This window comes from Candoia aspera, chromosome 7 (genome assembly GCF_035149785.1).
Source record: "Candoia aspera isolate rCanAsp1 chromosome 7, rCanAsp1.hap2, whole genome shotgun sequence".
NCBI classification, from domain to species: domain Eukaryota; kingdom Metazoa; phylum Chordata; class Lepidosauria; order Squamata; family Boidae; genus Candoia; species Candoia aspera.
Genome location: NC_086159.1, coordinates 5,834,875 through 5,852,318, shown reverse-complemented (window position 1 = coordinate 5,852,318; position 17,444 = coordinate 5,834,875). Strand labels below are relative to the sequence as shown.

The following is a 17,444-nucleotide window of genomic DNA, read 5'->3' as shown; positions in this document are numbered from 1 at the left end:
CACCTAATAATAGTGCATGCCACAGCACTGGATTTTTTGGAGCTACCCCTTTAGACGCTGCTCCCCCCCATCTTGAAATATTCTGTTTCTTTTTTCATTTCTTGTCTTGCAACCTGTGAAGAATAAGAAACATTCAAAGTGTACTCCCCAGCTGAACACTTCTTTCTTCTCCCTTCCCTAGAGAAGGACGTTTCTCTGACTAAAATTCTAAGTAAGAAGCCATCCGTAACCTCAGTGGCAGCGGCACGTATCCCGAAAGTGAGACTCTGAGATTCTTCACAAGTGACGTGAACTGGCAAATTCTTCAAGAGGTTTCTTGAAGGAGATAGCATTTCTTTATGAAATGTTTAAAACATATCAAGATCACTCTTTTCCTTCCCTTACTTTTCCCCTGATGCATATAAAAATGTGGTTTTCAAATTACAGGGCAGTTTTTCCCTTCATATTCCTGCAGGTGGGCCAGACTCAGAATGAAGCTGCTATCAGGAAAGGAGACAGGAATTCTTTTTTAAAGTTCTTTTTTAATGAAATATTCACCGACTTACTCTGCTCTGACTTTCAACCATATTGCCCATTATACCGTGGTATGGATCTTTCACTGCTCCAGTGCAGCAATCTTGGCTAATCTAGGTTTCCTGCTGTGTATCATATATTCAGGTATAATTCAGATTTATAAAGGTTGCCCACTCAGCATGGATGCTGGGTGGCATACAATTAAAACCAATACAATTTTTATTTATTTATTTATTATTCCAATTTCTGTCACTGCCCATCTCCCCCTGAAAAGGGGGACAATACCTAAAAATTAAATATAAAAATAACATCACGTAGAGCTAAATGTGACTGAGGGAACAGACCCTCATCAAGGGAGACTAGGCACCACATGGGCATAACATCAGCCTATTCCAGAACCTGGGAGAAAAGCCAAGTTTTTAAAGATCATCTATAGAGTTGTAGGGTTGGGGAGATCACAACCTCTAGGGGGATGTTGTTTCAAAGGCCATCGTGACTCTGCCCACCCTCCTCTGCTTCCCATGTAACTCCATCTAGGCATTAAGGGCATAATAGGGAGATTGAGGGGGGTTGTGGGCTATCTAGAAATGCAAAGCTAGAGTATCCACCGTGGCTTTCCCACTTCTGCACGAAGGCCTTTGAAAGAAGGACAGAAAACATCAACAACATGCTTCCTTCCAGGATGCCTCTGCCATCTTTCGGTCACCTTTTAACCTAACTCAAATCTCTTCTTTCGGCAGACCTTTCACTAAGCCCCTTAATCATAAGACAACACCAAATCACGTCCCTCCTCTCTCCCTCACCCGTTTCTCATCCTCTTGATTTCCTAGAGTACAGTTTCCATTATGCCACAGCAGGGGGCAGCAGTTAACCAAACTTGGCTGATCTCAAAGCACTGTGAGCAGCTGGACCTGAACAGTATCTGGATGGGAGATCGCTCCCGAATTCCAGGACTACAGATGGGACTGACTCTATCAAGTCACCAGGAATGAAGCTTAGACGTCTCTTCCTCTTGATTCACCTTTCTCAATGGCTCAGTTCACGCAATACTTAATCAGGTCAGGATGTAACTGCACAATGTATGGAGCTTGATTGATTTGAACCCCGCTTTGTGTTTCAGCACGTTGTGCAAAACAGTGTTTCACTGGCAACAGCAGAGAAGTGGACTGCTATTGCCTTCTTTTCAAATTCCAGTTCTACTTATGGCTCTAGGATTTTTTGGTGGCCTCCATGTATTAACCAGGTTGGACCCCACTTAAAATTTTTGAGATCAGCCAAGGTCAGCTAGTCATTGCCACCTGTGAATTACTCCCAAGACAGCTTCTTATCAATCGAAGCGATTATCTGTAGCTCAGGGTTGAACTGTGGCGTCCTTGGTGCTCTCTGAGCCTTGTTGTTTTCTTGCAGACGTTTCATTGCCAGACTAGGCGACATCTTCAGTGCAAAGAGGGAGTGGGAGTGGGCCCCCTCCCTCTTCGCACTGAAGATACTGCCTAGTCTGGCAATGAAACGTCTGCAAGAAAGCAACAAGGCTCAGAGAGCACCAAGGACGCCACAGCTTCTTATTTCAGCTAACCTCACAAGAAGGCTCTGAAGCTTCCATTGTTTAGGCCCATTATCCTGATTTTAGAATGAAACCTGTTTGGTTATGTATTAGCATTAGGAATAAAGCCCAAGTATTGGAAAACAAAACCCACCTCATCTTTGTAACAATCATCTTTTGGTTCAAGGTATCATCCTGAGAAGAGTTGCACCTGAAATTAGAAAGCAGCTTTGTTATTATTCAAAACATGCTGGCAAAAATCCTCTGCATTCATTACCTACCATCTACTACTCCGAGCCTTGAAAAACAGAATTAAGCTTTCTCTCGCCCCAACGGTTTGTACTGCTCTTCATAAACTCATCCTGAAACAACATTCCTATTAAACGTTAGAAGAACTTCCTAAAATGTTAACAATGGCAGCAATGACCCAGAACACTGTCTCTCAACCTTGGCCACTTTAAGATGTGTGGACTTCAACTCCCAGAATTCCCCAGCCAGCATTCTGGGAGTTGAAGTCCACACATCTTAAAGATGCCAAGGTTGAAAAACACTGACCCAGAGGGGTAGTGGTTACCATTTTGCTGCTGCTGCCTGTTGGAGGCACTTTAATTTGGACTCCAGCACTAAGCAATGGGTTGGGCTCTACGCCCTCACAGCCCCTTCCTTCTCTAGGATTCTATGATTACCTGTGCAATGAAAAGTGTAGATTTCAGAATGGTTTTCTTGGGACAGGAACCACGGCTTAAGGCTTGGGTTAAATTAAACCATGCAATCCAGGTCTCAGTTTGCACATCTCCTTGGCTAGCATTCCCTATACGTTGCCGATCATGGTTGTGACAGCAATGGCGAAATACACTGAAATACGGGTCCTTTTTCACAAAGCAACTGGATAGAAACATTTCATCCCAATTCTCATGGGCCAGGGATTTATCCTTAAAGCAAACAAGCCACCACTATGAAACTGGGGTATGAAAACCAACTCATTTTCTCTTAGTTTATTAGTTTCCTCATTTGAATTAGACAAGTGGGGTCACTTTGAATGATGAATGATGACAACGTAATTGTGGGGAGGCTCTGGCATTCCTGAAAACTATCAGAACTGGATTCTCTCATTCGGCATCCTTTGAAAGGCGCTAAAGGCAAGCCGTAGCCTTCTCATTTAAAGTGCCTTTATTTCTAAAAACGTATGCAAAAGAATGATCCTATGTAGCCTAATACATGAATTCAAAAAGAGGTCAAAGAATTTTATTTATATATTATATGTGACCTTTATGACCCCCACAACAATCCTGCAAGAAAGCTAACCCTGTTAAATTGGGGTTGCAGATGGAAAGCTGCAGCAGAGGAAATGCAGCGTCCCAGCGTGCCTGCAAAAGAGATTTCAACTTCCACTCTAAGCTGAATTTATCCCTGCGAGTTGCCAGCCCAAAATTGCTGAGCTGGATCAAATGAAGTCTCTGCCCAGCTCTAATTTCCCCCACTTCCAATGCCCGTCATGAAAGGGGGAGGGGGCTTCATGACTGTGTACCCCCACCCAACAAGTTCTCAAGAAGATGGCTGATTTGTAGCGTCACCCTGTAAAAAATTATGAAAAAAATTGGAGTTTGAACAAAGGAATGACAGAAAGCAGGCCTTTGGCCCTTTCTCAGAAAACAGCCCTGTACATACCGTACAAGGCTAGTAACTTCTGGAATTTTGTTGATTTCCGTCATCTAATTTAATGAACCAGAGACACGTTTGCTCTTTCCTCACCCTCCCACTTTTTGCAAGCTTTCTTGGTGATCTGGTATAAAAGAGAGAAGCCGGGGAGGGAACCCAATTCTGGGAAAGGTGTTTCTGATCATTTTAGGCATTTGTTTCAGGACATCAGCAGAAAATCACTGAAAGAAGTAACTAGTCTGCTAGTAATTCTACTCAGACGTTTAAAACAAGGGAGTAAACATGAAGGAGCTTATTGGGAAACACAAGAACAGCACACTGATGGAACCAATTAAAATCCGGAATCAATTCAGAAGAGAATCAAACCAAACAAATAAAAACCTACACGAACAATCAATGCCAGGAACCAAACGTCTATTTTAAGTATGCCCACTGGGATGTTTGAGGGTTTTCTCCTTCCTTTAAACAGCAAAAGACCATGCTCTAAATAACACAGTGTGCAAACTTACGCATATTTGTATACTGAACTCCCTGGTAAGTTCAATGGAATTGATTCCCAAGTTCTGGTGTACAAAGGACTTCTAAGAACTCCTGTTTTCTCCAGACTGGTTGGCCATCTGGTACAAAGAGTTAGTAACAAAGAAGCACCAAAGTCCTCAACATCTTCGCTCTTACACTATGCACGTTTGTATAAAACCCACAGGTTAAGAGGCACTGCATGTAGAATGCATGGGGCATACAGCTGTGTATTTCTAGCAGTAAAGATAATGCACCACCATTACTGTAAAAGTTTGTGAAGAATTACGTCCCAAGACAAATACATGTCATCAGTCTAATATAAAATGGGCAATGCCAATAAAGGCTCTTGAATACATTTAACAGATGGCAGAAGTTCCATAGTTAGCTTAGGATTTAGCATAGTTTTAGGATATGAAAATACTATTCACTGTCAAAACAATTCCCCTGATCAGGGCTATGATGTAACAATAACACCATTTCAGGTCATCTTATGCCAGCCGTGTCCCAGCTAGTACCTTCCGGCTGTCTTGAGACAACAATACTCAGGAGGCTTAGCAGCTGGCAAAGCAGTGCAGTCACCTACCCACCATCATACTCCAAGAGTTCTAGCTGACTAAATATTTAGCTTCTCTAATCTATCGTATTTTTAAAATCTATACTTTGCTTTCCTGAAAAATAAACTAACATAAATACAGTTGGTACTTCTGTTCCCTGGGATTCTCTTGTGCTCTTTTCAATACTTCCTGACCAATCTGTTGGTGCCTACAATACATCTTCCTCTTTTCCCCTTTTCAAACATGCATCAGTGGAATCAAGGAAAACATTTAAGGAGGTAACTGCATGGGAGAAAAAGGCAGGGATTATTATTTCAAACCGTTACAGATAGGGAGAAAAATAAAAGTAGAGAAATTCTCCCCTCCCCAAAAGGTACGAGTGGGTGGGAGTAATGTAAGACCCCATACGTGGGACATGACATTATAAAACTTCTGCATCTTTCTGCTCTGAGCACTTTTGAACATCTCCGTATAACACTGGAAAATCCATTTATTATTAATCCAGCTAAAGGGCCACCCATCCTTGTAAACATTTGGTATCTTCAAACCTTGCAAGATGTTGCAAAAAAAAAAGCAGGTTTAGGAGAAGGACCAATCGTGCAGCTGTGCTCAAATCGTGCATGCTTTTTGCAAATCTAGAATACAAGTGAAACGCCACAGCAATGTTTGCATCTCTGCACACCTCGCATCAGAATGGTAACCTTGATGACTCTGGATCTTCAGCACTGTCAGTGTTCTCCCTCAGCCTGCAAGGCATTACTGCTTGCCTGACAAAGGGACCGGAGGTTTTCAAAAGCAAATCTGGACTGAAGACTTTTCCTAGTTGGTGGAGAAGCTAAGGGTCCTTAAAATGACTTGGAGGGAAATTTGGGCTGATGGTTTTCGACCCACTTTGATAGCCCCATGGTGCTTCATAGTAAGGCGAGCCAATCACCCTTTTCAGCACCGGATCCCCATTTTGCAGGAGTACCTCAGACAGAGGTTAACTGGTCTGCCCAAGGAGATTACCCTCCTTGTAACTACAACAAACTGAGCTGCTAACACAGACTCGTGTTTTATTTTCTGTGGTCTGCAGACAGTCCTCTAGGCTGTCTAAGCCGAGGAATGACACGCCAAAGGAATACATGCAGATGACCCAACAGGCAGAATGGCGCTCATGAAAGGGAAATGGGCAGAGAAGGTATGCATGCATGATTATCTGGTGATTTTTCGCATGAATATATCTTATTTTGCATTTCTGAACCAATATATAAATAAAAATTTCATTCAAAATTTACAGAATTTTGCAATGAAGTTTGTGTATAATAACAATCCAAGAAAGAGTTGTACAAAAAGAAAAAAAAAGTGTAACTGAGCATAATAGTAAAAAAAAAATTGCGTGCAGAAATATATACTTGTTTTTTGTCACTAAGCGTGTTGTGCAAATCTCCAACCTAGTTATAGTTCAGTGTACTGTGAGAACTAAGAATGCAGTTAAATTCACTATCTAGGAGAAGTGTGTTGTGTGAACCCAACCACAGTGGTCCTACATGCAAACCAGATGCCTTGTAGCATCCAAAATCAAGAATCTGAACCTCTTCTCACAAATAGACACACCAGCTTCAAATCCAACCCACAATATAATTTGGCAATGCGCGATGGGAAGGCCCATTAAAATCATCCAAATTCACTGAAACCCATATGAACAAAAGGGGTTCTCTTTCCCCATTTCTTCTGGTAAAAGCATTTCCTGGCACGCTGGTTCTGTCCAGCATTGCTCAGGGCTCTTTGATGCTGAACTAAGCCCACAGACCTTTATAGATGTACAAAACCCAAGGAAAGTATTTCCGATCAATGGCTGCAAAGGCTTGACAGCAGAGGTTTTGGGACCCATCATTATTTCTAAGAGCCGCATAATTAGCACTGAAGTTTTGAAAAGCTTGGGAGTCGTGCACTGCAATGTTCTTGAGAGAGAACATGGGCAAGCTTTTGCTAATTGGACTGATTGTGTGACTGGTGCCAACAGCATTCAGCTGCAACAGGGCCCAGCTGGTGGACATGGCAGCTCACACCTCCCAGAGAGAGGCCAGTCTCCCTAGGGCAAGTGTGTGTACTGTGTGTTTGGGCGTGTGCACACAGAAGCACAAAAAAGCCATAGATTGTGGCATTATCCAAAGGGGTGGGGGGATCTGAGAAGCGCTGCTCTTTCTTAAAAACAAAAATTACGCTTCTAGTCCTTAAGCTTAGAAGCAAGGAAACCGTTATTCAAGTGCAGTCTTAGGGAGCAAAAAAATGATGAATGAGCTTTGGTGCTACATATAAATCCTTGTGCTACTTCATAATTAACAGAGAGGTTTTTAAGTATTCAATAAAAATTCAAAGTATTTGGAATTTGAAAGCTTAGGACATATAGCCATACAGACTCAAATGTGAGTTCACAGAACATTTGTTTTCATTTATTTGTTAAATTTATATAGCTGCCCCTCACAACAAGTGACTCTAGGCAGTGTACAACAAGACTGAAACAGGTAGTTAATAAACACTAAACAAACAGTATTATAAGAATTATTAAAACATTAAAAAACCACAAACAACTGAAAAAGAATATTAGGCGAAGAGATGTTAATAATAATGTCGCCACCTTCATAATTTACCAGTATACAGTACTTTACCCTAAATTGATAAAACAACATTCCTGCATTCACGTAACAAGCCATCTGACCCAACGTAATATGATGGTTCAGTATAAAACAACATGCTATGACAGCGGCTGGATTCCCACAGTATGTTAAACCATAAACGATCCAACGTTTTAGCTTAGTCTGGTGTGTGATAAGGACCTGGCCAAAGAGTTCCCCTCCCTGCAAAAAAGTTGGAATGTGTCTTCAGCAAAGAAATACTTCCACACATTTTAACACCTCTGTACTTTCCTCACTGAAACTGCATTTCAATACCTAAACCAAATCTGAGCTTACAGCAGATGTAAATGTGTAGCAGAATCATATTAAGCAGCTTTTCCTCCCTCCTCCCCACAAAGTCTTCTACTCGTGAGAGCCTAGTACATCAGAGAAAACTTTCTCCTAAACTCTTCTCACCGTCTTGCTAACTTTGTACATGTGGAGAACCAAGCAAATATGTGAACTCAACTTCAAGTCTGAAAAGTAACCCCAACCTAAGCCACATTGGGATATAATACTTCATACTAAACTATGATTCAGCATTATGGCAACCCTAAATTCCTTACCCCCAAACACATGTGCTCCTCTCTCCGCCCCAGTGCAGCTTTGAAGAAGACAAAGGCAGCTTTCACTTCTGCTTTTGGTAAGGATAGCAAGGAGAAAGAGTGTATTATTAAAACAGTTTTTTTTTAAAAAACCAGGAAGCAAGAAATGCTATGTGAGGAGAATGAATGACCTTTTTGGAGCAAGCCAAAGCCTGTTGAGTTCAGGGTTCTGTCTTCAACAATGGACCTCCAAAAGATCACCATCTCGAACGCAAGCCTCCTACCTGGCAAACACGGCCCCTGCATTCAGCTATCCCAACTAACAGCTGCTGACAGAATGACTCTTCACAGGTTCTTCTTCAATGTGATTCACAAAGATCTAAAGCCAAGCCAACTTTTGGCTTGAGAAATCAACTCCCTATCATGGTAGTTAAAAGAGAGCCAGTTTGGTGTAATGGTTAAGGCATCAGGCTAGAATCCGGGAGACCATGAGTTCTAGCCCTGCCTTGGGCACAAAGCCAGCTGGGGGACCGTGGGCCAGTCGCTTTCTCTCAGCCCTAGGAAGGAGGCAATGGCAAACCACTTCTGAAAAACCTGGCCAAGAAAACTGCAGGGACTTGTCCAGGCAGTCTCTGAGAATCGGACACGATTGAACAGATTAAGAAAAAAAATCAGGGTAGTTATCAATTACTCCCAGTAGCATTCTCCTGCCCAGTAGTAGAACAGTAGTTGTATAAGGATACAATAGTTTTAAATAGGACAAGGATGTCAGGGCTTTGATAGGCTGCAACCATTTCAGTTTGGCTGTACTCTAAAAAAAAATCTAGTTCAGGGCTTCCCAAACTTTTTCCTTCATTACCCAAAACAGCTTATCAGAAGTCCTTTTTATCCAATGTAGGTAAAACACTTAAAGTCAATTTAATGGGTTCATGTGTTGTTACCCAAATAAAAACCACTTTTACCCAATTTTGGGTAATTTACTCAGGTTTGGGAAGCACTGACCTAGTTCCTGAAATAAGCTACTGTCTGGATTTGCACGATACCCTGAATCATAAACAAACTATACAATCGAAGCGAATATTGGTAGCTCAGGGTTGAACTGTGGCGTCCTTGGTGCTCTCTGAGCCTGGTTGTTTTCTTGCAGATGTTTCATGGCCAGACCAGGCACCATCTTCAGTGCTAGGATCTTCAGCTAGCGCTGAAGATGTTGCCTAGTCTGGCAATGAAACGTCTGCAAGAAAACAACCAGGCTCAGAGAGCACCAAGGACTCCACAAACTATACAGATGGATCTGCATCAGTGGCTGGAGCATAAACTGGGATAACCATCATATTAAAAGTCTGTCCTCAATGCCATATTGATATTATTCAGTCACTGACTGCATTGTACCCAGTACTGTCTTTGCTACATCCTTCTTAGGAAAACAATGCTATTCCTTTTTTCGTTTTTTCACAGCCTGAGTAGTAAAAATGTAATTTTAGGCCACATCTATTAGAAGTACAGTTCTCAAATCAGAGCCAGTGGTGGTTGGTCAGAATCTGCACCCTCCCTCCCTTGCCCAAAGTATTGTGTCCAGCTGTGGGGGCTACACTCAATTCAGAGAAATTGCGACAGATTTGGAGAAAGGCATCAAGACTGATAAAGTGACTATGAAGAGGTGATGAAGGAAATGGGCATGTCTAGCCCTGAGAAGGCTGAGGGGCCACACGAAGGAGCAGGCTTCAAGTGCTTGTGAGGAGGCCATGCAGAAGGCTGGGTCAATACCGGTTCTCTCTCGTTCCAGCAGGCCTCGGTATAATGGATTTGTTACAGGGAGGCAGATTCCAGCTGAACGTTAGGAGAGACTTCCTAACAGTATAAGCAATTGGCAATGAAACCAGGGACAGAGAGATGTTGGGATCCCCTTCGCTGGACGGATTTAAAGAGAAGCTGGAAGGCCCTCTGTCTGGGATGCCCTAATAATTTAGATCCCTGCATTAAATTGGGGGTTGACTTAAATGGCCTTTCCAATGCAAAGATGCTCTGGTGATGCTGAATGTGGTGTTTCCCCTTGGGTATAGCTGACTCTTCTTAATCTAGCTGTTCTCAAATGCCTTTAAATCCTCAATCTGAGCATTTGACAGCATGGAAAAGTAGGGGGAAAAAACCCTCCCCAAGTTCAGTCCTGCATGTCATGTTGCTGTCATTAAAGCATCACCAGTTGAAAAAGTGACATAAAAATACAACCCCCTGGAAGCTGCTGTCAGATATTCTATTTCATATGAAACTCTGAACATTCTGAAGTTTTGTCCAAGGACTCTGAAGACTTATGAGTATCCACAAATGCCCCCAGAGGGCTTACCAAAATTCAGAAACAGCAGCTTTAATCTGAAAGTTTCTGCCTGAAATATCTGGAGAATTTTAACAGCCAAAATTCTGGGTATCCCCACTAGAATTCTCAAAAGAAGCTCCAAGTATTGCTACTGTACTACCTAACCATTTCTGGGTTTATCTGAACATTGTTAAAATATGCATGTTCCTATTTTTGTGGTAGGGGAAATTTTAAAGAACAATGATACCAATCAACACAAATGAGATAGTAGCCTTATATCTAAAAATTGCTCTGGCGAGGACTGTGGGGATGGTGCTGAGGCTGTAATTCTGTCAAAAGGGGCTCCATAAATGTGGCAGGGATGCAGCTCTCATGACAAGCAATCTTGTTGCCCCAAGTCTTATGCAATGTTCCCATTACAAAATTCTAAGACTTGCTCATGAATATCATAGTGTTCGGTAAAACACGGTGCTCTGGGGAAAAAACTGCCCAAAGAGGATGTGGATCGATGCTTTCAGGGATGCCTGTTTAAATCGTGAGGCAAGCAGTATGACTGTGTAAAAGAAGGCCATGGAATCTGAAATCCAAAATCTGGATTTGCTGCAAAACAAATAGATCTCATAATAAAAAAAAAAGATGATCCTGGACAGTTATAGTCCAGTACTTTGTTTGGAAGGATGCCCACCTGCTCAGGAAAAAAAAATCCACAAATGGGAAGGATTAGAGAGCATGGCAAAGCGCGTTCTGGTAAATCACCGCATCGTGACTGGTTTGTCCCCCGCGTGGTGGGAAAGGGTGAGGCTGGAGCCCAGTGATGGTAACTGCTTATTACCAGGGAGTGTTGTTCAGGGCACCGAGCATTGTTTTTGGATGCCAGTTTGTGCTGGCTTTTGTGTGTTTTTATTACTGTTGCTGGGAACCACCCAGGGTTATGGCACATTTAGTCTTTCAAATAAATAAACAAATGAATAAAAAATGGTGGCCATGCTGTGAGTGAACACACCTGGCAAGCATTTTGTGGAAGTACCCACAACACATTTTCAGAATTCCGAAAGTGCCACTAGACTGAGCAGGCACTGAATGTAGACTTGACTAATATTTAAAGCAAGTAGTTGACTGACATTTGAAGGAAACAGGGAACTTGGGATGGAGAAACAAGATCTTTAACCTCTTCCCTACCCGCTGTTTCTAATTATCCTCCTGCCATAACTTTTCTTGTCCCACCCTGAGTTAAATGGGACAGGGTGAATAAAGGATATTCTACCCCTTGAAGACATGTTTCTTTAACAACTGTCTTAGTGTCATACGTGTGAAGTAATTTGTTGGTATCCTGTACAGGAAAAATTCATAGGGAATTTATGGCTTCACCTCTTCATAATTTTCTGCATTAAAGGCCCCATTTTCTTCTCTCTCCTGTTTTTCAGAAATCTAAATTTCTAATCAGAGCATTGGCGGGCTGGCTGTGCACGTAACCAGGTGGAGAATAACCTTCATCCTTCTATTATTTTCTCTAGCAGGAGCTAGCAACATTGGCCAACTATGTCTGGGCTCAAAAGCTAAGCAAGCTAAGGATGTGACAAGCAGGTACTTACGATGCATACAGTGCTATTTATTCTGGTTTTATAAAGATTTTATTTCTGATAGAATTTTGGTTTAAATCCTTTCTTATATGATTTTGTTATCTGTATGGTGTTAGGTGTTTTTTATTTTTAAATCATATAGTTCTGTTTGACTGAACCAGCCTAAAAATACTTGCAACCGATCAGTCAATCAGTAAAATCAGACTTGGTTAACAGCTGGATGAGGTCAATACTACTAGGTAAACCCCAGATTAAACTGGGAAGCTGAAAAGCATCCTGGAAGAAGACATCAGGAAGTGGAATACAGTTCCACAGTATTAACACAAAAACTTCTTGTCCATGAAGCCATCAAAACTTCAGCTTAACCCGAGGGCATCTTTACCTTAATCAGAGATGCCATCCCTTTTACCTCACTACTTTGAAGCGATGGCCACCTTCTCTCGCATGCTCCACTTCAGGCACACCTGGTATCAAGGGATTATAGACATTCAGACTGAAGAGCCAAGGTGGTGATGGAAAAGGACTCTGCGCACACAGAACCCGTGCATCTGTGCCTGTGGGCTCAGAAACCAATCTCCGTTCCCCCGACAAATGGCTTCTAGGGACAACCAGCAGGATGAAGCAAGAAGGCAAGATCCTTCCTTAAAACTAATTTTTGCACTACTTTTTCATGTTTCTGGCGTGCACAGGGACTAGGGAGGGAGGGAGAATGCTGGTATGAATCTGCCTCATGACTCAGATCATCAGTGAAGGTCCTTGCATTTCATGCATTTATTTATTAAACAAATTTATATAATTTTTATTTAAATTCACATTTTGATGTCATGGTAGATGCACTGGGCCTTTTACTGAGGTTGCCCTTTTCTATGGCACTCCCTTTCAAATCCATTTACTTTTCAGTTTAATACATATACTATTACAGAGTTTCGGAGCGAGGGCTCAGCCAGGTCCCAGTGAGCTAAGCGAGCCCAAAGCTTCCTGACTCTTATAGCTGCAGAGGTGAAAGACATGCAGCATTTGCCATCTGGTCTACATTTCTGCTTCCAAGTGCAGACCCACAGCTGAGACAAGCCTTTGCTTCTCTCCGGGGGGAAAAAAAACGGGGATGCACGGCCTTGCCTCTGTGACTGCACCTGGGTAACAAAAGCAGAGAGAGTTGGGGTGCCTCGAATGTCCCTTGCTGGCACCAAGCTGGAGGCAGGTAAATGGCTGGAAGCATCAGCTTTCCTGAGAGGGTTTCCCTCTTGTGGGAGAGATAAATGGGAATACCTATTATTAACTCTAAGGGCATCACTTAAAAATAAAAAGTATGCTCCTATCCCAGTGCAACTACTGATTCTCATATGGAAGCTTAACCAAACAAACAACATAGGAAACGGTTATATCCCCACCTTCCCTGGAGTAAGCCCCACGTACTTTTTGGCACATGCTGTCTGAGTAAATATGCAGTAAATACCACCTCCTCAAACTGGTATCCACTTGGTATTTTGGAACTATTACTCCCACAAAATAAGGCCAACTGGCTGGGACCGTGGGAATTCAGCACATAGCCTGGGTTCATGTAACATTCTATACGAGGCTAAATTGGGGGTTGCGCTTCAGATGTTGAGGGAATCCAGGCCACAACCTTAGAATGGTGTGTGGAACAGGACCTCCCATTTAACCATCACATGGTTTAAATGCTGGGACAGAGCACCTTAACTGAACACAACCATTACATTTTGTTAACGTGACATTTTGTTAACCTAGGCTTAGGGCTTGTGTGAACCCATTCAACCGAAGGAAGCAAGGTTAGAGAAGCTGTTACTTCAGAGGGAACTACAAAACACTTAATAATAAAAAACTCAGACATCCTCCAAATATTCTGTATTTTATCCCAATTTTTTTTTAAAAATCCACAGGGCTACAGTGGCTATCCTGAGTAAAGCACCAGTCAACAACACTGGACCTTTGCAGCACTGACCTCCCCACCACACTTATTCATGCAAATAGCTACTGGAAGCAGAACCACACACAGATGGAGTAACTAGATGAAAGGATAGGATTTATCTTTTTGGACTGCGTTCTAATTTTAGCCTCACACATCCAGTTTCCAGGAGGCAAATGGGGGGTTGCCCCGCCTTGCTGCTTGTAAAAGCAATTACCTACACATATTTTACAAGGTAAGTAATTAGGAGGTGCCTTTCCGGGTAACTCACTTCACACGCGTGCGCGCGCGCACACACACACACACAACCTTTTCCTGTCACCTCTAAGGCATGAGATGAAACTGGGAAACCTCCAGTGCTTGTGAAACAGAGAAAGATTACTAATGCATTAGAATTCACAGGCAGCTACTTTCACATGCAACTGAGAAAAAGGGCCCCTCTGTATGACCCCAGTCCAGGCACACTGGATGGATAAAACCTGAAACAGATTTCAGCTTCAGACTGTCCCTCTTCAGCAAAGCTAGGACTCTCTCCTCTGTGGTTGACACCTTCACGAGTGGGAGAGAAGCAACTGGGGTTCCAAAAGCTGTAAGGAGTGGCAGTTCAGTGTGCAAATTAAGGGCAGAAGGCTTCAGCGTGGGCAGAGGTCTGAGGCAGAGGGCAGCAACTGTGGTACAAATCAAGAGTTGGCCTTTGAGCCCAAGCAAAGGGGCCACAGTTCTCTGATACTTCCTTCCATCAAGAAGTATCCAATGACCAGTCTTGGTAGGCTGAATCATTTCAGGTCCTGAGATTATCAGCTGCCCCCAATGCAACGGCAGGCTTATGCTGGCTGTGGATAATGGGACAATAGTCCAATATATCTGGAAGTTGCTAGGAGCAGCTGGGCCCAGGCGAGAGCTATGATGCGTCCTTCAGCGATTTAGCATATGGAGGCAGCTGTGCACAAACCTGGCCTTCAAGACCAAGCAATTCCTGTCCTATTGCCAGTTAACGCATCTACCCAGACCAGTTAAAGGTCTAGTAGGGATTCCATTCAAATACAACACGCGAAGCCTGACAAGGGTCATTTGTGTGTGGGTAACTTACTTTGTGCAAACCCAGCCAATGCTTTAGTGTCCAATTTAATGTACACTGCAACACCCCACCCCCCATGGGTTACTTCAGTAACCAAGTCAAGCACGTGGTAAATCCAGCCATTAGTGCCTGACCAGCCATATGGACAGATAGTAAAGGTAAAGGTTTCCCTTGACATTAAGTCCAGTCGTGTCCGACTCTAGGGGGCGGTGCTCATCTCCGTTTCAAAGCCGAAGAGCCGGTGTTTGTCCGAAGACACTTCCATGATCACGTGGCCGGCATGACTACACAGAACACCATTACCTGCCCGCTGAAGCATTAATCTACTCACATTTGCATGTTTTTGAACTGCTATTTGGCAGGAGCTGGGACTAGCAACCGGAGCTCACCGCATCACGCGGATTCGAACCGCCGAGCTTCCGATCGGCAAGCTCAGCAGCTCAGCGGTTTAACTCGCTGCGCCACCTATATGGATGGATAGGAGCTCTAAACCCACGATGACCTCTCTTCAAAGTCACTGGACTGTCTCAAGTTAGGGGGCCGAGGATCTGAGACTGGATTTTGAAAGGTGTGCCCTTCAGCTTGGAGTCCTTGGCCAGAGGAAAGGAGCCTTCCACCATACCAAGTTTTCCAGATCCAAGGGCTTAGGTTACCTTATCTGTTCTGCTCTGCAAAGAAGATGCACCCAACCACAGGCAGCTCACAAAGGAAAGTCATGAACTTCCCCTGTTTGAGCGTAAGTTCCCCAACAGATCAAAGTGAAAGTGATTGATAGACAGGTATTTGCTTCCCAGTCTGGCCATGAGTTTCCTGGGTAACCAGGTTTGACCATAAAGATTGTGCTTACATAATTAGCTTATGCTAATGCATAACCTAGTCAGGTACAGACCAAGGGGTTGCACTTACCTAAAGTGAAAAATCTGTGTTAGTCATAGTTAATTGGGAGGGGGGCGCTTGGTGTATTTAAGAAACCAACTTCTTTTGGCTACTTTGTTTAGTACATTGTGCAAATCAAAAAAACAGGTCAACCGGTATAGCGGTTAAGGGGATGGGCTGGCAGAGAGAAGGCCCAAGTTCGAGTTCATCCTCAGCCAAGGAAGCTCACTGGCTGTCTATGGACCAATCACACTCTACCAGCCCAACCTACCTCACAAGATTGTTTTTTGGGAGGCATGGGAAGAAGGAGCATTATATAAACTTCCTTGAGCTCCTGAAGGAAAGGTGGGCTGTAACTCCAACCAACCAACCAACCAACCAAGAAAGTAGGCTGTGTACAGACAGAGAGAATGTAACTGATTCATCAGACAGTATGATAGAATATTGAGATGACAGCCTGCACTTCCCATCTCAACATAAATATTTATACATGTTTGTTTATTTTATACAAGACAGACAACTAGTTTGTCAAGAAGAAAGGTTTTAATCACACCCTTGTTGATTGTGCTGTTCCGTCTGTAGGATATTTCTTTTTGAACATTGTTGTTGTTGTTTATTCGTTTAGTCACTTCTGACTCTTCGTGACTTCATGGACCAGCCCACGCCAGAGCTTCCTGTCGGTCATCAACACCCCCAGCTCCCTCAGGGACGGGTCCGTCACCTCTAGAATATCATCCATCCATCTTGCCCTTGGTCAGCCCCTCTTCCTTCTGCCTTCCACTCTCCCTAGCATCAGCATCTTCTCCAGGGTGTCCTGTCTTCTCATTATGTGGCCAAAGTATTTCAGTTTGGCCTTTAGTATCATTTCCTCAAGTGAGCAGTCTGGCTTTATTTCCTGGAGGATGGACTGGTTTGATCTTCTTGCAGTCCAAGGCACTCTCAGAATTTTCCTCCAGCACCACAGTTCCAAAGCATCAATCTTCCTTCTCTCAGCCTTCCTTATGGTCCAGCTCTCGCAGCCATATGTTACTACGGGGAACACCATTGCTTTAACTATGCGGGCCTTTGTTGTCAGCGTGATGTCTCTCTTGCTCTTAACTATTTTATCGAGATTGGTCATTGCTCTTCTCCCAAGGATTAAGCGTCTTCTGATTTCCTGACTGCAGTCAGCATCTGCAGTAATCTTTGCACCTAGGAATACAAAGTCTTTCACTGCCTCTACATTTTCTCCCTCTATTTGCCAGTTATCAATCAAGCTGGTTGCCATAATCCTGGTTTTTTTGAGGTTTAGCTGCAAGCCAGCTTTTGCACTTTTGAACATTAGGGAACATTTAAAAAGAAAAAGAGCAATGGTGCCTACTTGCAGTCGGTAGCTGTAGTACATTCACACTGCCATCTCAGAACTTGACCTCTCTGGGTGCAATGCTGTATCTAACTAGCAGTGCCACAGCAGGGCATGAAGAAGGGAATGCGATACAGCAAGCATTACCAAGCCTTTAGAAGGACGCTAACTTGTTAACTTTGCACCTGCATGGGGACAACTGTTCACTCAATGTTGATACCCCCATTTCCATTAAGCACGCAAATTATTTTCCGTTTTCTACAGCCACATTTCTACCTCTGATTTCCTTCAGGGAGGCTGCAGTCAGTGCTGCCATGTGTGGTACACAATTTATAAGTTG

At 43.2% G+C, this 17,444-nt stretch overlaps 1 long non-coding RNA gene across 1 annotated transcript in view; it reads right to left on the bottom strand.

Moving 5' to 3' along the window:
- The window catches only part of LOC134501188 (uncharacterized), a 75,220-nt gene continuing 57,776 nt past the window's right edge, over positions 1-17,444 (bottom strand). Inside the window, exon 3 of the long non-coding RNA XR_010068317.1 lies at positions 1-113. This is a non-coding gene — a long non-coding RNA (uncharacterized LOC134501188). The remainder of the gene's footprint in view (positions 114-17,444) is intronic.